At 33.3% G+C, this 25407-nt stretch overlaps 1 non-coding gene across 1 annotated transcript; it reads right to left on the reverse strand.

The window, feature by feature from the left end:
* Nucleotides 1–14973: 14973 nt before the first annotated feature.
* On the reverse strand, nucleotides 14974–15084 carry LOC142547888 (small nucleolar RNA R71). The gene has a single exon (XR_012820783.1). It is a non-coding gene; the product is annotated as a small nucleolar RNA R71 (small nucleolar RNA).
* Between the last annotated feature and the right edge of the window lie 10323 nt (nucleotides 15085–25407).

Consider the following 25407-nt stretch of genomic DNA (forward strand, 5'->3'; position numbering starts at 1 on the left):
CAAGCCATGCCTTAGGATGTTGGTAAGAGTCTTTGGTCGGTGGTTCAAGCCAATGGTCATTAAATTTCAGAGTTTACACCACAAACACACAAGCTGCTACTGCTGTATTTTGACAGCAACTTTCAGTTTCGGTTTTGGTGCTTGTTTGAGTTCTTGGTTGGATTTTAACCCATGGCCTTGTACTGGACAGTACCTTAATGGGTTAGGAAAGTCATGTTTTTGGCCGTTCGTGATTCGGTTGAGTTTAGAGGTCGTACGAGAATTTACGGTGCAATGTGCCAAAATGACTCTCGAAAGAGTGTTTTATGTTTTTGGATTCCATTCACCAATTTTCGTGTACAGCTATCATCATGAATATTTTTCAGTATGTTAGGGGTATTTTAATCATGGTTAAACGTCGGTTTAATGTTGGTTCGGTTTGGTACAAAGCCATGATTGAAAAATTAAGTTGTTGGTCCTAATCGTCTCATTTTTTATTCAATTGTCAAGTTTTGGTCAAGATAAGATTATTTGCATGTGTCACATATTAGAATTAAGTCGCAACAAGCCTGGGAGCGATCCAAATCATCCGGTAAAAACAAGGTTATAATTATATTACGTGCATAAAAATATAAAATGTTTATTTTTTAGATATATGCGATATGTCTTGTGGCCACCTTACGTTTATGGGTTTGGAAGTCGGTAAGCGCAACCGAGGACCTCTCCACCCGGTGACTTACGACCCATTTACGATTATGTATGGGTACGGATATCCAGTCCTAGGGCTCTGGTGATCTCTACCGCCCAGTATACTGTGGTTTAGTCTGATCAGGCGTTCATGTTATGTTATGGGCCACTTGCTTAGAAACGTTATCTCTACCAGAAAAATTATGATATGATATGACAAAGCTCTATCGAGCAAAGCTTTTATGTATGATTTTTAGATATGCACGTATTTATAAATACTCATGATACGATTTTTACCGTACGCTTCCTGATATTATATTTTTACGTTGCATGCGATTTTATGATATAATTACTTGTTATTCACGATATATACATGTTGAGTCTTTAGACTCACTAGACATAATTGTTGTAGGTACTGATGAGGTCGAGGCCGAGGGCGGAGACCAGTGAGTTGGCTTGGGTCAGCGGTAGTACGAACCCGAGGACCTCATGTTTTAGTTTATGCATTTTCTTATGTTCAAACTCAGTTTTAATACATTGGATACATTTTTAAGTTGTTGTTTGAAAACAATATTTGCTTCCGCTGATATTTTAAAGTTAAAATTATTCACATGTTTACTTTATAAATGAGGCAAGATAATTATTTATTTAGAAAAATTTTAATAATTCCGCTAAAATATGAATACGAAATACGGGCCTTTACATTTTTATTTTTAATTAAGGGATTTTATTTAAAGTTTAGGGAGAGTTAGTGTTTTAATTAGTTGTTAATTGAGTAATTAAGCAAATCAATTCCCTAATTTATTCCTAACTAAACTCACGCACACACCCACTAACACACACACATATACATGCTTTTTCACACAACACACACTTACACATTTCATTCTATATTTTTGAGAAGAAACCTAGGGTTCTAAGAGTTCTTGCAGCCGCCCCCTTTCCCTTCATTCTCCAGCAAATTTTCGTTGGTTTTCATCAAGGATTTTAGCGCCACGTTCGTCCCGAATCAAGCCTCGTTCCGTTTCCGCTTCGGTATCGCCGTATCGTGAGTTTTTCATGTCAAAGACATGTATATTCTTTTTTTCCTGCGTCGATCTAGTCATATTATGTGTTACGATATTTTTATGCGAGAAAATACATGTGTAATGTGTAGAAATTTGAGCAATCATGTTTGGATCACTTTTGAAACCATTTTTGGGATCTCAAATCTCGTTTTTTCTGGTCTTTTAAAAACTGAGATTTTTTGGTCGAGATTTTGGGAAAACTTTCAACGTAAGAAACGTAGAACTTTTGATAACTTCGATTTGTTAAAAACTTTGAAATAATTCGATAAAAATTGAGTGAGATATGATCATTTTCGTTGGAATGCTCAAACTGCGTTTTCTGAAAAAATTATGTTACTGACGTGTTCTTGAAGTTTCATTGTTGCGGGCTTCATTGGGGATCGATGGGTGATCGTTGCTGCATTTAGGTATGTTTAGTATGATGTTGGGTTGGTATTTGGTATGCCGGTTAGTGCCGATAGACACTTGAATTCATTAGAAGCCGTAGGAAACGATTTGGGGTCAATTTCCGTGTTTTGGGTTGTATTGTGTCGTAGGGTTGATGTCGTTGTTTTGGGGTGGTTGTACGGGTGTGGATTCAAGGTTATAGTATCCTAGGAGGGGTCTCGAGGTGTCAATTCATGGTCGGGATGATCGAGTTAGGAGAAATAAGCCTTGAGTATATGAATTTTCATTGGTTCACGCGTACCGAGTCTGCACGGACCCATACATGGACCCTGGCACGGGGACTGTGCCTTGTTTCCTTCCGAAGTGTCATTTTACAGTATCTACACGGACCCTTACAAGGACCTAGGCACGGGGTCCGTGCCTTCCCTTTTCTTCACACGCATTTTACAGTACCTACACGGACCCAGAGCCGGACCTGGGCACGGGGTCCGTGTACCTCCTGTTTGGGAATAGTTTAGGTTTTCCTTTGAGACTTTTTTTGGGGTTCGATGTCATGGGTTAGTAAGATGATTTAATGAGGTCAAATCACGAGTCATATAGAATGTCATAAGCTATTTTCATACTTCGGTGGTGAGCACGAGTACCTACGTCTAAGCTATGAAAGTTAAGTGCATGTAATCATGTTAGTATGTGCAGCAGTGGCCCCAAGCGAGATCCAACTAATCCCTCAACGCCAAGTAAGTATGTTTGACGTGCAAAAAAAATATTTCAAGTTTTTGAGGTATGCTAAATGTCTTGTGACCAATTATGTATGCGATTGGAAAGCGGTAAAGCATGACCAGGGACCAATCCACCCCGTTAAAGCATGAACGGGTTTAGATCAGGATTGAAAAGCGTTTAAGCATGAACGGGGACCAATCCACCGGTTAAAGCATGAACGGAGATCTCATGTATGTGGCAGTGGATCTTCCCTGTCAGCCCAGTATTGTGGTTTAGTCTGATCAGGCGTATTTATGTATGGGTGACTTGCTTTGAAACATGCCTCTACGCAAAATGATGAAATTTATGTATGTTCATGTATGTACAAGTATGCAAGCACGTTTAAGAAAAGTTTCATGTTATGGCACGTCTATGTATGTATGTAAGTTCAAGCTTTTATATGCAAGTTCAAGTTCAAGTATGTTCGTTCTATTTTGAAGTTGAATGTGATTTTATTACGTAGTACACGTAACTCCCAGTTTATACATGTTGAGTCTTTAGACTCACTAGACTTGATCGATGCACGTGATGAGGCATTTGAGGAGACGAGAGATGTGGACTAGTGAGCTGGCTTAGACTGGGCGGGAGGCTAAACCCGAGGACCGCCAAGTTTTAATTTTTATGAACTGTTCAAAATACTATGATTTCATGTTATCGATTATGAGTTTTAAACAAGTACTTTTAGTAAACTTCATTCGAGATCTTTTGTTGCAAAAATATTGGGGATGAACAGTTTATTTTATCGAATTTTGAAGGTTCGCCTTTTTCTTAAAAAAATTTTTAATTTTTCCGCAAATTTTTAAGTAGGAAAAAGTACGGTACGTTACATCATGAGTCGGGTAATTCTTCTCATGAACCTTAAACTGTCTAAACGCATAAGCTAACATTCGGTCATTTCGTATCAGGACTGTGCCTAAACCAAGCTTCGTAGGGTCCGTATAGAGGACATACTCTCCTTGCCCCTCTGGAGTCGATAGAACTAGGGCTGAAGTCAAGGCTTGCTTCAGCTTTTCCAAACTCTCTTGACAGTCGGATCCCCAAATAAACTTTGCATTCTTCTTTGTCAAGGCGGTCAAGGGTACCACAATAGAATAGAATCCTTGAATGAACTTCCGGTAGTAGCTAGCTAGACCAAAGAATTAATGGATCTCGGTTATGCTCTTTGGTAATGGCCACTCTCTAACTGCCTCGACTTTGATTGAATCGATTGTAAACTCCATCTCAAGAAATAATGTGGCCTAAGAACGCCATTCTCTCGAGCCAAAACTAGCACTTGCTGAACTTGGCGAATAACTTTATATCTTGCAACAATTGTAGTGCCATTCTCAAATGCTGACTGTGCCCTTCTTTGATCCTTGAGTAGATCAGAATATCATCTATGAAGACTATGATAAATTGATCCAGATACGGCTTAAAATATACGATTCAAGAGATCCATGAAGATCGTTGACGCATTGATCAACCCGAATTGCTTCACCATAAACATGTATTGCCCATATCGAGTCTTAAAACTATCTTATGAACATCAGACTCCTTTACCTTCAGCTAATGGTATCCTGAACGAAGAATTCTCCTTGCAATTGATCAAATAAGTTTTCGATTCTAGGCAATGGATACTTGTTCTTAATGGTGACTCTGTTCATCTCTCTATTATAATCAATGCAAAGTCACATACCACCATCCCTTTTCTTCACGAATAATACTGGTGCGCCCCATTGAGAACAACTCGGGCGAATGAAACCCTTGTCCAGCAGCTCTTGAATTTGATCTTTTAGCTATTTCATTTCGGCGGGTGCTAGACGATAGAATGTATTAGAAATTGGCACAGTGTGCGACATCAACTTAATAGAAAATTCCACCTCTCGGTTCGATGGAATGCCGAAAACGTCCTCAGAAAAGTCACTAAGAAAGTCTCTGACAACCTCAACATCATCTAGCTTCTTGACTGATAGGAATAGGTGCTGAAATAACACATGCTAGAAAAGCTCGACAGCCTCGTCTCATAAGTTTCCTCGCACAGATGCAGGAGATAATGTGCGGCATTTGCTTGTTCCTTGCTGCCTCGAACACAAATATTTGCCGCTGGGTGGTCGAATAGATACTGACCTCTGCCAAAAATCTATCGAAGCTCCATTCATAGATAGTCAATCCATGCCAAGAATGATGTCGAATTCAGGCATCGGGAGTACGATGAGATATGCCCGAACCACTTCTTTTTTGCAAACGAAGCTTCAGACTCTTCACAATGCTTGAAGTGACCATTTGATCACCAGAAAGAATGGAAACTTTAAAGCCCCATTCCAAATCCATGGGTATAATCTTTAGTCGCTTGACGAATGTCTCGGATATAAATGAATGTGTAGCTCCTGAATCTAGCAATGCATAGTTAGATACACTTAAAATAAATATCCCTCCTGCGAAAAAATATACTATCAAATCCAATCGTTTTGAAACTTAAAGAATTTATACAATCAATTACCAAAAATTTCTCGAAAATTACACAATTTTACCCAAATAATTTTCTAAATTTGCACTTTAAACCCTTAAATTCGAATTTTCTTAATCTTGCCCCTAAAATTTTCGAAAATTGCATCTTAGCGCTATTATATTCTAAATTCCATCGATTCCAGCCCTAAATTCTCGGAAATTATTGTTTTGACCCCTAGATTCCAGAAATTGCGGAAATAGCACCTATTTATCTAGATTTTACGAAACAGCCCCTGACTTCGAAACTCTTGATTTCACCTTATAATTTTTGGTTATCTCAATTTCAGTCCTTGGACTCTAAAAAAAATTCCGGATTATCCCTTGGAGTCTCGGTTCTATGTAATTTAGCCCCTTAAATTTTAGGTTTTGCACTTTAGCCCAATAATTTTGATTTTTTTGCAATTTGTTCCCTATAATTTTCGAAAAATACCATACATTCCCCAAAAATTTTAGATTTTTTCCTTTCCAAGCCTTAAAATTCTTATTTTGGTTTAATTCATTCCTTTGCATTATTAAGGCTTATGTTTTATGTTCAATTTCTATAATTCTCAATGTCGTCTCTTATATCCAACTAAGGTAGAACATGCCATCTATTTTTCTCTAAGTTCTTCATTATCTCAATCAATTCACAGTACCAATTAAACATTTCATACAACAAAAACAACATAAAAATGTTAAACAACTAGGTTACCAGTGATCAAAGTCGTGTATGGCTCTTCCTCGACTTCTTCGTCATGTATCACATAATCTCTGCCAATGGTTGGTCCCTTCTTCTTCGGGCAATTAGCAGTTTTATGTTCTTCTTCCTTGCATATGAAGCACTTGTATGTTCCCCACAAGCACTTAGCAAAGTGTAAGTGATTGCATTTCTTGCACAGTGGCATCTTTTCATGTTTTGGTGCTTATTAGAATTAAAGATTTCGGAGTTTGACAAATAAAGTATCAGTAGTTTGCAGAACTGATCAGTTAAAATAAAACCATACAACTGAAATTATCTGAACTGAAGAATATCTGAATTGAAAATTAATGGAACTGAACAAAGATAACTTAATTAGTAAATCAACCAAATGGATTATCAGTTGGAACTGAAAAGGACGCTTCAAGTCAATTCAATTGATTAGTAAAATAGTCTAACTCCTGATCAGTTTGATAATTTTAATCGTCAAATCATACTAAGTATACTGCAACGTCGAACTATTGACAGAAGGAGCACGCAGCAGACTGCAACATCTTACTATTGTAAGAAGAATGTTGACACACTTAGAAAGGACGAATCAATGAATATGTATTAATTAATGCATTCAATGTTACCGTTGGAGCAAATAGTCTATAAATAGCTGAGGAGTTAACGTCCGAAAAACAAAACCTACGTAAACCACATACATGCAAATTATTTTAATTGTTTAATTTAATTGATTTTAAATGATTGCATGATAATTATTAATGGATTAAAGGTATGATTTGATTTCATGAAATTGAATGATTTTACCTGAATATTCGATAATATGCAAGGGAAAGGGGACTACCAAGACTAGAATAAATATTTTTCACAAAATATTTTCAAGGCTTCCTAATATGATTAAAAAATTATTTAATTTTCCTAACAATGTTAGAGTTTGAATTATTTTTCGAGTCGAGCTCGATTTTTCCCGGGAAGCTGGTTTTGGGCAAACAAGGAGTTTTTAAAAGATCAAAAATAATATTTTTGGGAAACTAATTGTAACGTACTATACTTTTAAATTATTTTAAAATTTTCAAAATAATAAAAATTTTCTTAAATCAATAATAAACCTTTAAAATGCGTTAAAATAATCTGCTCGTCTAAAAGTATTTGAAATAAAAACAATTACAATCGAGGTTTGCAAAAAGGTAAACCTTTAAACATCGTAAAAAATCTCGTAAAATCAGAGTATTTGAATCAACATTTATAAATTCTTAAAACATGGGCGGTCCTCGGGTTTAGCCTTCTGCGCAGTCGAAGCCGGCTCATTGGTCCCCACCCCTCTTCTCGTCATGCTCGTCTTCACTTGCATCGATCAAGTCTAGTGAGTCTAAAGACTCAACAAATATAAACTGGGAATAACAAGTAATACGTAATAAACAACTGCATTTTAAAGTAGAGCGTGGATACTTAAAGTTGAACGTAGTTGCGTAAACATAGACGTGCCATCATATCGTAAAATTTTTCATAAACATACTTGCATCATACATACTTGAACTCGCGTAGAGATATGTTTCAAAGCAAGTGACCCATAACATAAATGCGCCTAATCAGACTAAACCACAGTACTGGGCTGTCAGGGATGTCCACTATCACATACATGAGATCCCCAGTCATGCTTTACCGGGTGGATTGGTCCCTGGTCATGCTTTACTGCTTTCCAATCCTGATCTAAACCTGATCATGCTTTACCGGGGTGGAGAGGTCCTCGGCCACATTCACCGACTTCCAAACCCATTCATAATTGGTTGCAAGACATTTAGCATACCTCAAAAATAAAACATTTTTCTTTGCATGTCGAACATACTTACATGGCGTTGAGGGATTCGTTGGATCTCGCTTGGGGCCACTTCTGCACATACTAACATGATAACATGCAATTAATTTTTCCATAGCTTAGACGTAATAGTCATACTCAATACCTGAAATGACAAATTTCTTCTGACAATCTAAATCACTCGGGACTTGACCTCGTTTAATCATCGTATTAATCATGACATCAACCCCCGAAACAAATCCTAAAAATGGGGTGTGAACATTTCCCAAAACATAGAATACATGGGCCTAAAATAGTGATTTAAAAGTCATGGACAAGCGCCTAGGTTCTAGGCAGCGCAATGCTGCAGCACTGCCTAGCGCCGTGGCGCCATCCAGACTGCAGGCCTAGCGCTGCGGCGCAACGAGGGCAGTGCCACGGCGCTTGACTTGCGCCGAACAGGCACTGTGTCGCTCTCTGGAGAGCGCTGCGGCGCTAATCCTGCGCACAAGCAACCAAAATAATACATTTTTTATGCAATTTTAAAAGTCACGCTCAAACGACTCGAACCGATGCAACAAGACTCAACCTAGGACCCTATGACAATGTTCAAAACTCACATAAAGCCCCAAAACAACGACGCACCACAAACAAAGCAACACAACCTGTGAACACGACCTTTTGACACCAAAGTTTTTCCTACGATTTCTAATGCAACCAAGTGTCTATCGACACGAAACGAAGCATCAAAAATCAAACCCACATCATACTAAATATACCTAAATGCAGAAGCAATCATCCAATGCTCCCAAGGAAGCCTGCAACAATAAACTTCACGAACACGTCAAAAATGCATTTTTCATAAAATCGCAGTTTGAGCAGTCCCACGAAAATGATCATAACTCACTCGTTACTTATCCAAAAATTCCGAATGTAATGTAAAATCGAAGGTAGTGAATAGTACTACGTTTTATAGGTTGAAAACTTTTCCAGAAAATCAAACTAATTTTTCACAGAAATAGAAATGACAGCAGACACGTTTTCAGATCTAAAAATTTTGATCCAAAAATCTTTTCAAACGTTTTTTCTCAAACTTTTCACAACATACATGGATTTTTACGCATAATAAACATCATAACACGTAATATAACGAGATCGATGCAGAAAAAATAGATTATACATGCCTTTGATCTTTAAAAATTCTGAAACGACGATACCGAAGCGGGGAAGGTGCGAGATTTGATCTGGAACGATTCGTGGCTTGATTTCTTGCAACAAAGTCAACGTGAAATTCTGGGAAAATTTGAAGGGAAAGGGGCGACTGCTGCAAGTTCTTAGAACCCTAGGTTTTTCTTAAAAAAAATGAAGTGAGGAGGAAAAGAAATGTGAGTGTGTGTGTGTTATCGTGTGTGGTGTGTGCAAATGTGTGTGTGTGCATGCGTTTTGGGTAAGGTTATAAGGTAATTAGTGAGCTAAGTGACTAATTAAAATGTTAATAACAAATAAACCCACCACAACAAATACTAATAACTCACTAAAATACTAGCATCACTAAATTTAAAAAAAATACACAAGTGTTCAACTTTAAAAGTATAAAAATTTTAAAAATCACCTAATAATTAAATTAGGGATATTAAAATTCTAAAAACTCAGTAAATAAATTAAAATGACTCAATCCTAACCTAAAATAAAATACCAAATTTTATAATCGTTAAAATCGTCGTCGGTCTCTTTTCCTCGATCCCGCATCGAATAATCGTCTGAAACATGAAATTCAAGAAAAATTTTTAACGTGCAACACATAAACATAATTATTTTAAAATAATGTCATTTCATAAATCATGCATCACTAAAAACATTTTAAAATTAATTAAATAGTTTAATAATTAAAATAAGTGCATATGTTTTACGGGTATTGATTTTGGACTCTACAATTCCTCCCCCACCTAAATAAATTTCGTCCTCGAAATTAAGTCTTACCAAACAGTTCCGAGTAGCGATTCCTTATGTCTGCCTCAGCCTCCCAAGTGGCCTCCTCCACTACTTGATTCAACCATCGGACTTTGACCAACTTCGTCACTTTGTTCTGAAGTCTCTGTTCCTATTTTCTATGATTGGACATGCTTTTCCTCATACGACAGATCTGGAGCTAACTGCAATGGTTCATAGCTCAAAAAATTTGAAGGATTTACTAGGCACTTCCTCAGCATCGAGACGTGGAACAAATTGTGTACACCGACCAGATTTGGCGATAAGGCTACATGATAAGCTGGAGTGCATTAAGGGTCAAAAACGAAAATATAAGAAGAAAAATTAGAACCATAGGTCCACGGTTGTGGTTCATGGCTCACAAGGGTAGTTTAGGTAATAAAAGTCTATATTTAAAATTTGGGATCAAAATACAAAGTTTTGGATTTATTTGGGAATGAAATGCCTCACGAATCGTTAATTAAAAGATAATTGAAAAGCCTAGAAATTAAGCTGAATAAAATTATGAAAAATTATATTTAAGCATAAATAATTATTTGGGATAAGCCAATGTCATTAAGAGTAAGAAAAGATAAAATCGAGAATCTTACATTTAGGGTCAAAACGATCATTTTACAGTTGGGAAAAACGTAAAATCTTGGCAGCGTCCCGAAGGATCATAACACATGTTAAATGATATTTTATGATTAAAATGATGATTTAGATGAAAATATGATATTTTATGATTTATGGTAAAGCTGTGAAATTTTTACTTTTAAAATGTTACTTTTGGAAAGTTATGATATTTTATGTTCTTAAAAGAAAATGAAAAATATTTTAAGAGATGTGAATTGACTGTGACAAAAGATATGTTATATAATTTTGTGGGGATATCGTGAGGGTCAAGGCCTCAGAGGGACCCTGTTTACGGGACCAGGCCCTAGACGCACCCCGACGATCATATTTCAATGGTGGAGCCTAGTGCCCACCCCCATAAACCATGTGGAGCTGATGACTGATCAATCGACCAAATGATAAAAGCTAGTCACTTTCTAAGATCAAACTTCACCCAAAATGATAAAATATTGAAAGATTTACGATTAAAATGATTTTATGATATATGATTTATTTATGCTTAAGGATTTTAAATGATTTTAAATTGTTTATTTATGCTCAAAATCTATTTTAAATAAAAATATGATTTTTAAATGCTTGTGATTGTATATGCATTATGTTATAGTAGGTACCCGTCGAGCCAAGTGTTGGCCGATGGTTGATGTTGAAACTCTATGTATAAAAATCTTTATTTTAATAATGTCTGAAATTATTGTTTTTGCACATCTTTATCTGTATACACATGCTTGTTGTATAGATAAAGTCCTTGAACATACAAATAGTAGAAAGAATATGAGATGCTCATATGATGAGTATCATGAAAATCATAATTGGAATATTGTATATTATAAAGAGTTCCTAATCGATTCAGCTGCCGTTAATAAAGATAAATGCTTCTCGAGTTTGAGACTAGTATCTGCGATGTGAGCACCATGTTTCATTGGTAAGGGGCATTGTGATGTCCGAACATGCATACATGTGTTCCTTGTAGAGTGCACTGAACAACCCTTCATAGAAGACTTTCCAAGTGGCTCTCACTTATAGAGTGAAACGTCCTAGTTCATGGTTGTACACCATTAGACCTTATGACCCGAGATAACATTGTGACTCTATATGCTAGCATTACAATTTGAATTGTTTACTGGATCATATGGGGTCATCAGGTGGCAAGGTTGGGTGTTCTGTCGAAAAATATAGGAGTCTATGTATTATAGTCGGGGATTCACCGCTTACCTTCAGGTATGAATATCCTATGTGATCTCATGTGTATAAAGTTTGAAATCTCAAATCAGAGTGTTTTTGGTAATTAAGAAATGGGTTTCTTAAATTACACTATCGATGCAACTTTGACATGACACATAGTATCGATTATTTGACAGCTCTCGATATACCAATAGTTGTCGAATCGGTCGGGATATGTGAGATGAAGGGACCGTATTGTACGCTAACCATAATTTATTGGTTCTTGTAGGCATTATCATTTGATACCTAGGGAATCATGTATGCGATGCTACTAGCCGTTTAACATGATTGGTTGGGTACTATCAGAATTGAGTTCTGACGTTCTTATTAGAAAGGAGTTGATAAGTAAGAATGGAGCAACTGGGGTATGCTCGTATATGAGCATGTTTAGTCCCGAATCACATTGAGATGTGAACCCACGGCTAGTTGTACATTGAACCTTTGAGGGTCACACAAGTGCTTACTTTCTAGATCCCACTGTGAAGGAAAATAGTTCAATGTGTTGAACGGCTTATAAAGGAATTTATAAGCGCAAAGAAAAATTGAAGTATGACTTCTATAAGAGGATTATGGGGAATGTAACTTTAATTTGTGGAAGTGTTCCTAAATTAAAAGTTTGCACAAATAAATAATGTATTTGAAAATTATGATTTTCATAAATATTATTATGGACTAAAATAAATTAATTCAAGTGTTAAATTAATTAAACATTAGTGTAACTAGTAGAGTCCAAATAATTAAATTAATTCATGTGTTGAATTAATTAAATATCATTTGGCCTTGTAGAGACCAATTAGAAATAATTATTCAACTAGTGGGCTTGATTAATTAAAGAAAGTTTAAATGGTCTCAAATGTGTTTGAGATATTTAAATAAAAGTTTATGGACTTTGTAATTGTTACAAGTCTAAATAAAATTGTATGCTTGGGAGGTGAAGGATTGGAGACAACTTTTTCAATAAACTAGGCATGGCATGCACATGCAACTTTACACTTTTTCAAGAACCAAGAAAAGCTATCCTTCTCTCCTTCCACCTCACCATGTGATGAAACTTAAAATTAATAATTTATTATATAATAAAACCTGTATTTTAAAATTTAAGTTTCATTAAAATTATATTATTATGTTATTTTAGTATTATTTGTTTATATTTAATTGTCTTACTAAATATGTTTTATTTTCAGGTTTTCTACGTGTTGGTAAAATAATGATAACTCAAGCTAGAAAATTCAAATGGAGGTGACTCAAACAAGTTTGGAATCCTTGAGAAATTATCTACAACTTTGCAGAAGACATGATTGCCTAAAAAGTTCCTTAAGATGATCAAATTGTGCAAATATCAAAAGGAGGACAAATTTACTTTTACTATGACCAGCATATAGTAAAAAAATCATAACTATTTCAATATTTAACCAAATGAGGTGAACCAAGTGGCCAAATTCATCTACAGACAATTCCCCACATGTTTGACGTTTTGAGCAGAGTCAAATTCGGTGATTAAAATCGTGGAACAAAGCATTGAAAGAAGGGACATGGAATTGAACTTGGAGGAGACAAAGAATACTATTGCAACTACATGGCATTAATAAAAATTTTGACCATTTCTCTCATTTGGCCTATAAATAGAGACCTTGTGCTAGCTTGAGAATCATTCTATCTCATTGTAAAATATAGTGTGAGTGTGTATCAAAGTTCTAAGTTCCAATATATTTTCTTTCATGTTCTCAACTATGAGTGATATTTTAGTGTTGATCAAAAGTAAGCTTATGGCAAGCTAAATCTATTATGTCAAGGTGAAGAGGATGCATTCTTGTTGAAGTAAGATTGTTTATATTTTGTATATTCTTTCTTTATTTCTTTTCATTTAGCTAACTTATTTTTATTGTAGGTATAAAAATGAATTATTTGTTATCAATTTACATCAAATGTTTGATACCATTAAAGTGGTTATCTTGATTTTTTGTTTAATTTTGATACAATAAATATTTCATCACTTATTATTATATATATATAGATATATATATATATATATATATATATATATTTATATAATATCATAATATTTCATTTAGGTGATAGCGTGGCTCTGCCGGTTGTTCTAAATGAAATATTATGATTTAATACTAACATCTAACAATCTAACATTTACTTTATCGCAACTAACTTTTATTTTTCGCATCTAACTTTTACTTTATCGCAACTAACAATTACTTTATCGCAACTAACTTTTACTTTACCGCAATTAACTTATTAAATCAATATATTTCATTTAGGCAATAGCGTGGCTCTGCCGGTTGTTCTAAATGAAATATAATGATTTAATTTAACATTTACTTTATGCAATTATTTATTTATATAGTCATAATTATAATCATAGGTACCATATATAAAATATCGGTTAATTCGGTATTTTCTATAGTGGGAACTATATTATATTATGTGTGTGTTTAATTTTCTTGGAACCATTATTTATGGTGGTTTCTTTTGTTTTACTATTAGTTAAACAATATTACATAAACCAAGAATAAATCCTCAAGCCTTGACAAAATTTATAATTTGTAAACTTCATTCTTGCATTTGGTAATCTATAAATTAATAAATTTAAACTCAAAATAACCTCTCTGTGGATCGATCTCGTACTTACGAAATATATTACTTGCAGACAACCTACACTTGGGTGAATTATTATTTAAGTTGTAGCAAGTTTTTGGCGCCGTTGCCGGGGAGGTATAAATTAAGTTTATATTTGTTAATTATGTTTTATTTATAAGTATTGTGTTTTTTTTATATGAGTATTTGGAGTCGAAAAAAAAGTGGTAGACTTATTCGAGTATCTGAAAATAATTTAAACATGGATGATAATTCAAATAATCAAGATGATAATAATAATAATAATAATAATAATAATAATAATAATAATAATAATAATAATAATAATCAAGAACATGATCAATTAAGAACACTTAGCACCATATGAACCCTATTAGAACTAGTGCCCCATCTTGTTTAGTTTTTCCTCCTGATGCATCTAATTTCAACTTCAAACCTCAAATTATTCAACTTTTACCAAATTTTCACGGCTTAGATTCTGAAAATCCATATTTGCATCTAAGAGAATTTGAGGAAGTTTGTAACACTTATAATGATCAAAATTGTAGCATGGATATAGTTCGATTAAAGTTTTTCCCTTTTTCTTTAAAAGATAAAGCTAAAACATGGCTACAAAATTTAAGATCAAGTTCAATAAGATCATGGGAAGAAATGCAACAACAATTTCTCAAAAAGTTTTTCCCTTCCCATAGAACAAACTCTTTTAAAAGACAAATTACAACTTTTTCTCAAAAACAAGGAGAAACGTTTTATCAATGTTGGGATATATATAAAGAATTACTTAATACATGCCCACATCATGGTTTTGAAACATGGAGAATAGTTTCTCACTTTTATGAAGGTCTAATACCTAAAGATAGGCAAATGATAGAATTCATGTATAATGTAACTTTTGAAGATAAAAACTCAAATGAAGCTATGGAATATTTGGATTCATTAGCAGAAAATGCTCAAAATTGGGATAATATAGGCACAATAGAACGACCAACAACTAAAAACAATAATTCAACAAATGGGGGTGGTATCTGTAATCTTAAAGATGATATAGATATTCAAGCTAAACTTGCATCTTTAGCAAGAAAAATTGAGTCATTAGAAATGAAAAAGAGTGGTCAATTAAAAAATATTCAAGAAATTGTTTGTCATATATGTGATACACATGATCATGCTACAAAAAATTGTCCAACATTACCTTCATTTAAAGAATGTCTCCAAGAACAAGCAAATTATGTTAACAATTATAAAAAACCAATAATAGATCCTTTTTCACCATCATATAATCCTGGATGGAAAAATCATCCTAATTTTAGTTGGAGGAATGATAATAATGCACAACCGTCACAACAATATTTTCAAAATAACCAAAATCATCAAGGTTATATTACTTATGTTACACCTCCAAGAAAAAACTTTGGAGTTGTAATTCATGCATTTATCCAAAAGCAAGAATCTATCAATATTCAAAACAGTCAATCTATGAGTGATTTGAAAGAAACTCTTGCTAAATTTGCATCTGCACTTAATATTCATGAAAAAGGAAAATTTTCATCTCAACCTCAACCTAATCCTAAAAATCAAAATCAAGAATTAAAAAATGAAAAAAATGATCAAATAAAATCTGTTATTACCCTTAGAAGTGGTAAAATAGTTAATGATCCATATAGTAATGAAAACAAGGATCATTTAAAATCAAAGAGTAAGGATGATAATCCTGATACTTTTGAGAATGATGATACCTTAAATTTTAAGAATAATATGGTGAAGGATAAATCATCTGAAATAGTAAATAAGTCAAATAAACCTCCACCATTTCCTCATGCATTAACAAATCATAAAAAACAAAAAAGTGATTCTGATATCTATGAAGTTTTTAAACAAGTGAAGATAAATATTCAATTATTAGATGCTATTAAACAAGTATCTTCTTATGCAAAATTTTTAAAAGACTTATGTACTGTAAAGAGAAAATTGCATGTGAAGAAAAAAGCATTCTTGACTGAACAAGTAAGTTTTATTCTTCAAAATAATTCTAGTTTAAAATATAAAGATCCGGGTTGTCCAACAATTTCATGTATTATTGGAGAAAATAAAATTAAAAAAGCTTTGTTGGATTTGGGAGCAAGTGTGAATTTACTTCCTTATTCAGTTTATGAAAAACTTAATTTAGGAGAATTAAAACCCACTTCTGTTACTCTCTTACTGGCGGATAGGTCAATCAAAATAGCTAGAGGTATTGTAGAAGATGTGTTGGTTCAAGTTGATAAATTCATATATCCTGTAGATTTTATTGTTTTGGATACACAACCAACAGAAGTACATAATGAAATTCCAGTAATATTGGGACGACCATTTCTAGCAACTTCAAATGCTTTAATTAATTGTCGAAATGGAATAATTAAATTGTCTTTTGGAAATATGACTCTAGAACTTAATGTGTTCAATTTATGTAAACAACCAAGTATTAATGAAAATGAATATGATAATGAAATTGAACCAATTGTGGAAGAAAATATACAAGAAGAAAACTTAAATCAACAATCTGAAGTTTTTTCAATAGAAAGTTTTGAGTCTAAAAATAATTTTAAAGAAGATGATAATACAAAACTTGAATTAAAAGTTTTACCATTAGAATTGAAATATGTATTTCTTGGTGAAAATAAAACATTTCCTGTTGTAATTTCTTCCACTCTTTTGCCAAATCAAGAAGAAGATTTGATTAAATTACTTAAAAAATATAAAAATGCAATTGGATGGACTTTGAAAGATATAAAAGGTATGAATCCTTTAATTTGTACACATAAAATTCACTTGGAATAAACTGCTAAAACATATCAACAACCACAAAGAAGGTTAAATCCACATATGAAGGAAGTTGTTAAGAATGAAGTATTAAAACTATTAGACGCTGGAATTATCTATCCAATTTCAGATAGTAAATGGGTAAGTCCAACACAAGTAGTACCTAAAAAGTCCGGCATCACTGTTATAAAAAATGAAAATGGAGAGTTATTACAAGCTAAGATTCCATCTAGTTGGCGTATGTGTATTGATTATAGAAAATTAAATGATGCAACTAGAAAAGATCATTTCCCACTACCATTTTTAGATCAAATTCTAGAAAAAGTAGCAGGAAATTCTTATTACTGTTTTCTTGATGGGTATTCGGGGTATTATCAAAAACCTATATCATTAGAAGATCAAGAAAAAATTACTTTTACTTGTCCTTTCGGAAATTTTGCATTTAAAAGAATGACATTTGGTTTATGTAATGCTCCGGCTACTTTTCAAAGATGCATGTTAAGTATTTTCAGTGATATGATTGAAGAATATGTAGAAATTTTTATGATGATATAACTGTTTTTGGAAACTCATTTGAAAATTGTCTTAAAAATCTAGAAGAAGTATTAAAAAGATGTGAAGAAAAAAATCTTGTTTTAAATTGGGAAAAATGTCATTATATAGTTAAATCTGGGATTGTTTTAGGACATGTGATATCTGAAAAAGGAATTGAAGTTGATAAAGCCAAAGTTGATGTTATTGCTAATTTAACATCACCAAAAACGGTCAAAGAAGTTCGATCATTCTTGGGTCATGTAGGATTTTATAGAAGGTTTATAAAAAATTTCAGCATAATATCTAAACCAATTTCAAATCTTTTAACAAAAGATACACAATTTGAATGGACTCAGAAATGTGAAAATGCTTTTAAAAAAATTATCAATCTTTTAGTTACATCACCTATTTTACAACCTCCAGATTGGTCTTTACCATTTGAATTAATGTGTGATGCAAGTGATTATGCTATAGGAGCTGTGTTAGGGCAAAGAAAAGAAGGAAAACCTTATGCAATCTATTATGCTAGTAGAACCTTAAATAGTGCCCAAATAAATTATTTAACTACTGAAAAAGAATTACTTTCAGTAGTATTTGCATTAGATAAGTTTCGATCTTATTTAATTGGTTCTACTACTATTGTTTACACCGATCATTCTGCCATAAGTATTTATCAAATAAACAAGATGCTAAGCCAAGATTAATACGGTGGATTTTATTGTTACAAGAATTTGATATTATAATTAAAGATAAAAAAGGAAAAGAAAATGTTGTAGCCGATCATTTATCTAGAATAATGACTGAATCATCTCATAATGAAATACCAATAAATGAAAATTTTCCAGATGATCAGTTGTTTTATGCAACTATTATGCCCTGGTTTGCTAACATTGTAAATTTTCTTGTGACAAATAAAATGCCTTCTCATTGGAATTCACAGGATAAGAATAAATTCTTGATAGAAGTTAAAAAATTTTATTGGGATGATCCTTACTTATTTAAGTATTGTCCTGACCAAATTTTTCGACGATGCATACCCGACAATGAAGTAAGTAATGTTATTAAATTTTGTCATTCTGAAGCATGTGGAGGTCATTTTTCATCCAATAAAACAGCTACAAAAATCTTACAATGTGGATTTTATTGGCCGTCTTTATTCAAAGATACGCATTTATTTTGCAAATCTTGTGAAAACTGTCAGAAGATGGGATCAATTTCAAAACGGAACATGATGCCTTTAAATCCAATTATAATTATTGAAATATTTGATAGTTGGGGGATAGATTTTATGGGTCCATTTCCATTATCTTTTGGATATAAGTACATTTTAGTCGTTGTTGATTATGTTTCAAAATGGATTGAAGCAATTGCATGTAGAACTAATGATCATAAAGTTGTTATAAAATTTTTAAAAGAAAATATTTTTAGCCGATTTGGAATACCTAGAGCAATAATTAGTGATGGGGGAAGCCATTTTATAAATAAATCATTTTCTTCTTTGTTAAGAAAATATGGCATTACACATAAAGTTTCTACCCCATATCATCTTCAAAGTAATGGTCAAGTTGAACTTGCAAATAGAGAAATAAAACAAATTTTAGAAAAAACAGTTAATCCCAAATCGAAAAGATTGGTCTTTAAAATTAACTGATGCATTATGGGCATATAGAATTGCATTTAAAACATCATTAGGAATGTCACCATATAGGTTAGTTTTTGGTAAGCATTGTCATTTACCGGTTGAACTTGAACATAAAGCTTATTGGGCAATTAAAGCATTTAATATTAATTTAGATGATGCATCTAAATTAAGAAAATTGCTAATAAATGAACTTGAAGAATTAAGAAATGATGCATATGAAAATTCAAAGATTTATAAAGATAAAATTAAAGCCTTTCATGATAAAAATATTATGAGAAAGTCATTTGAAATTGGACAAAAAGTTTTGCTTTATAATTCTCGTTTGCATTTATTTTCAGGTAAACTAAGATCGAGGTGGTCAGGACCATTTATAGTCAAATTTGTTTATCCTCATGGTGCTGTTGATATTGAAAATCCTAAAAATAATGACGTGTTTAAAGTTAATGGGTAAAGACTTAAGCCTTTTATAGAAAATGAAATTCTTAATAATGAGTTTATGCCTTTGTATGATCCACAATAGTTGTTTGATATTTTCATTTTGTTTTGCAGATTCTAGTTCATTTCCCGGTTAAGTGGCGGATAACGGTACTCCGTGACTGTTTAAGTCGGTTTCTTTATTTTTCCCAAAATAATGTAAATATATATAATAATAATAATATGGATGCGTGTATTATGAATCTTCGTAAATATTTTGCTTGTTTACCTGATAATGCGTTGAAAAAAATTTATAAAGCTAGATGTGAGCGGCTAAGGTTGATAATGTCATATGACATACCGAATGATGTTCGTTTGATAATTGAAGCAAAAGTCCGATTGGTTGGGGAAGCAAGTGAATTAATAATAAGACATATGCCAGGATTTGGTAAAAGCACATATGCCAAAAAGCTAAGAGCTAAACGTATAGGTGGATGTCATAAATGTGCAAGGTGGACTTGTAAGGGAAAATGCAAAAATGTTGGAATGACATCAATGAATAGAGAAGATAAAATTTTATTCATTAAGAATGGTCTGAGTAAAGAGCCTTTGGATAATTTTCTAGAGGTTCTTGATACGCATTCTAGTGGGTACTTGCAAAATGAACTTCTTAAACTATGGTGGCAATTTCAACAGGAGGAATATCAATATGGACGGTGGAATCAGCCTTACAAAGATCCTACTGTAGTAACACATATCTATTTAGATAAGTAAATATATATACACAATTTCGTCTTGGGAATCTGACGTTAAAAGACCCTGTTTGCCAATTTATAAGAAAATTGGATGGGAAGCATATTCTCGACTCATAGAAGGCGTTGAAGCCGTTACTGAACGTAAAATCAGAGGAAGATGTGAGCCACAATCACAACTACGCTGTATATATTTGTTTTAATTTTGTCATTTTTATTTTCTTTTAATAATAATAATTTCCTGTTCAAATATTGACTTTTGGCATGTTACGCTTATAAATTCATATGTTGTGATCTAACAATTACAGAAAACATATTTCTCAACATGTCAACGTCCACGGTAAGTAAAATCAAAAATATTTGTGTATTTTGTGGATCTAGTGCAGGAAAAGCTCATGGGAAAAGTTGCAAAAGCTGCGCATGCAGGTGGAAGTGAAGTTTTAGGCATTATTCCGATTACCTTAGCCAATCTTACAGGACCAACAATAGGAGAAGAAATGAAAGTGGACAACATGTATGAACGAATCACTCAAATGATTGAACATTTAGATGCTTTCATTGCTTTGCGAGGAGGTTTCGGTACTTTGGAAGAAATATTTCATACTATTTGTTGGGCACAATTAAATATCCACAATAAGCCAATTGGTTTGTTAAATGTTAACAATTATTATGATAAACTGTTATTGTTTCTTGATGATGTTGTGGAACAGGGATTTATTTCATTAGCTTCGCGAAGGATGTTAGTTTCTGCTACATGTGAAGGTGAACTTATTGATTTAATGCAAGGATTTAGTCATGAACCAGATCCATCCATATCTCAACTTAATTGGCCAACATCCAAGAGTAAGAAAAGAAAATTCATGTGATGCTAAACTTGTGATTCAACGGTATGTTTTAATGTTTTTCTTTAAGGTATGAATAATTTCTTCTTCTTCTCCTCTTAGTTTTTTTTTATATAAAAAATTAAAATATATACTTATATATAGTAATAATAATAATAATTTTTAGTTCAATGTCGAGTAAGGTGTCAGTAAAATGCACCTGAGACGCATTAGTTAATAATTATTGGAAAATCACAATACACTAGATTTTAATATTCATTATATTCAAAATACAGACTAAAAGAAAAATTAATTTTTCATATGTACCAATTATATATATATTTTGATCAATTAATATAAAATATATAATATATGTGTTCATATATATATATATATAATTGTATGTGTTTTCAAATAAAATAATTTCTAAAATTTTTATGAGAATATAGTTAAAAGATATGGTTTGTATGGTTGTTAACATGTATAATTGAAAGAATTCTTTTGTAAAAGTATAATATATACTCACACATCTTTTGTGAGTGAGTGGTGAGAAATGAGAAAACAATTGATAAACTTTTATTGATTATTAAAAAATGGTTAATTACAAGAATATAACTGACCTAAAAAAAATATTTATTGAAAAAAAAGAAAAAAAAAAGTAAATATATAACGGACTGCAAAATACTTTATTCATTATAATTTTTTAGATTTGATTGATGTACTATCAATGTGTTCTAAAACATCAATATTGTGTAAAAAAAAAAAAAAAACTAACAAACAAACAAAAAGATTTGTTTGTGCTAGATAAGTTTCAAAGGTAGTCGGATGTATCAGTTATATAAATGTTTATATATATACACATATATATATATATTTATGGTAGAATATTTGGATAAAAAAATTTTATGTTATTGTAAAATTTTGCAGTCACGTTATTTAAAAAAAATAAAAAAAAGAAAGAAAAAGAAAAAAAAGGGGATTTTTATTCTTTGTAAATTTTCCTATTTTGTTTTCAATATTAGTTTAATTAATTGTCTGCTTTAATACTTAGCCTTTTTCAATGAGAGTTAATATTCATTCCAACTCCATGAGTGAAAACTAGTGTAGGGGACCCGGAAGCTAATTCATTCCTTAATCGTCTTTAGGAATAATTCAACAATTATAATAAATAGGGTCTAAATTTTTTTTTTAAAATATAAAGCGGAAACGTAATGTAATTCAATTCAAATTACATATTAACCATAAATATACAAATCTTGTATTTTCTACAAGAATTCAACTAGGTTCAACTATATCTCAGTGCTGAATCCTAAGTTGCTTCGAAGCCCGGATCTCCACGCTATCTAGTCCAGCCTCGTTCTCTTCTTGACCCTGATCCTATCCCACCTGTTGTCGTGCACACATACAAACAAGACAACAACCAGGATAACTCCGGTGAGAATTACATTCTCAGTATAAATCATGTATACATGCAATCATAAAACAATATCAAAGCATATAACAGATATGTCTAACATGTATTCAAATCAGAATATAAATCCATCTCAAGAATAAATCCTATTCTAAACATGTACCATCATCAGGAACATAAATCGATATGTACCATATCCAGGAACATAATGAACATGAATCAATATAACTGTCAATTAGACTCATGACGTCACATTTAAGACTAGACTCAATCCTAGTCTAGGGATCCCGGTTTCCAGAAGTTAGCATTCCCATATCGACCAACAGTAATAGAAAAGACTCCAGTTCTATCCACGTCAATAGGGTATCGATCACCAGTAATAGAAAAAATACTAATTCTATCCACATCGATATGGTATCGATCACCAGTAATAGAAGAAGCTCGTATTCTATCCACATCGGTATAGTATCGATCACCAGTAATAGAAAGAACTCCGATTCTATCCACATCGATATAATATCGATCACCATTAATAGAAGAAGTTATGATTCTATCCACATCGATACGGTACCGATCACCAGTAATAGAAGAAGCTCCTGATTCTATCCACATCGATATAATATCGATCATCAGTAATAGAAGAAGTTATAATTCTATCCACATCGATAGCCAAACATCCGGTGACAGACTTTGGCACTATCGCCAATACACTATCTTGTGACATCGTGCAATGTGCCCGTGGCGATCCCACCACTATCAGGCACTTCTGTCACAAGACTACACTTCTAATACCTGCTGTCTATAAATCAAGAGAACAAGTACATCAATCAAATTTATACAATAAGGTAAAGTATGTGATTTAGGGAAACTCGAGCCAAACCTCACTCGAGTTGTGCAATCCCAACTCAACATTAATTTATACCTTTATCTTCTCGGTCCGACGAAGACGAAGTATTGAAGTCAACTCTGTCCATACCCAAATCTGATAATGACAATCGAATAGATACAATATCAGTATATAACTCAGTTCAAAACCTATTCTGATTAATACTCAAATCAAAACATAATCTGATCGATGCCAATCGACATATGATATCACAATACCATCTCAATCAATACCGAATCTGATCAATATCAATCAACTGATGTTTCGACGGCATAACAATACAGTCTCGATAACCCCGTCAGTCCCAACATCACAGATATAATACCAGAACTCATAATCAATATCGATGCAACTCATAATTTCAATAACAACACCAATCTGATATCGAATCTCAGTTAATCAATTCCAAAAATCATAACAATTACATAATCAGTACGTTTCTTAATCTGACTTCAATTCTATGATGTCTAACATGTCAAGAACATCATATATGAATTCCATTCAATTCTGGCCATATCATAATTTCAAATCGTATCTAAACGTAACAAAACTTACGTCCAGTTGTAGCCTGCGTTGATAGGAACACAGTACTGCAGTCGGATTACAATTCAGACGGACGGATCTTTCACAAAAGGTGTAAGGATTTTTCTCTCCAAAGCTTCGACCCTTTTCTCGTTTCTTTTGAATTCTAAACAATTCATGATATATATATATATATATATATATATATATATATATCTCGTGCATGTTCAAGGGGCAGGTGGCTTATTTTCGTGTTGCATGTCGCGCGCATATGCGCGCCCAAGGTCCGCGCATATGCGCCGGAAGCACTGTCCGGCTACTGGACTACTCGCGCATATGCGTGATTGACATCGCGCATATGCGCTGAGACCTACTGTCTCCGCATATATCAACTCGCGCATATGCGTGCCTTCTGCCGCGCATGTGCGCCAACCTTCCTGCCCTGCTCGCGCATATGCGCCGTCCACGTCGCGCATATGCGCCGAGCACTCCACTAGGCTACTGTACACCTCGCGCATATGCGCGCCCTCACGCCCCGCATATGCGCAGAGTCTTCTGTCAAAACCACGCATGTGTGCGCACCAACTCGCGCATGTGCCCGCATGACATTTCCTTCCCACATATTTCACGTCTGTTCTCAACTTTCCCGGTCCACTCCGTTCCGTCTATAATCACTTCAATTAATCAAGAAATCATCCCAATATAATCTCTGATTATGGTATATACACCCAAATCAGTTCAGATTACGGTAATCAAATTCTCGGGCCTTACATTTCTCCCCCTCTAAGATATGATTTCATCCTCAAAATCACAGGCAATCAAATCAGATAAGAAGGAACGTATAATATAGGTCACTTCAGCAAATTCATTCTATCAAACCATTCTGATAAAATTACTTGCAATTACTGGCTATACAACATCCATATATACCAATCTACAGCTCATATCAAATCAATATCATCAGCTGTTATCAAATTCAATCTCAGATATCATCGTAATATCATTCCCACTCAGCGGAAATCTGCAGTACTCACTGTACAATACCTCGACTAGAGCTATCTCGATACTCATCTAATAGCTATTATTGTACAATAATTCATAAAGTGACAAGATCTCAGGTCACTAGTGCTAAAATCCAGCACTACAGTTCCTGGATATCCTCCAGTATCTAGATAGTTCAAACCAACTATCTTTCAATCTATACACCATAGATGACAAATTATGCTATATATCCTGCCAAAAGTACCAAAATCAACCAAAAATCATGGTATGATATAATCAATTCTGGCATTCCATACAACCTGACATACCTCTCAGTCATTTAGTCATATCTGTACATCATTCTGTA

Source organism: Primulina tabacum, chromosome 5 (genome assembly GCF_025594145.1).
Source record: "Primulina tabacum isolate GXHZ01 chromosome 5, ASM2559414v2, whole genome shotgun sequence".
Classification (NCBI taxonomy): Eukaryota; Viridiplantae; Streptophyta; class Magnoliopsida; order Lamiales; family Gesneriaceae; genus Primulina; species Primulina tabacum.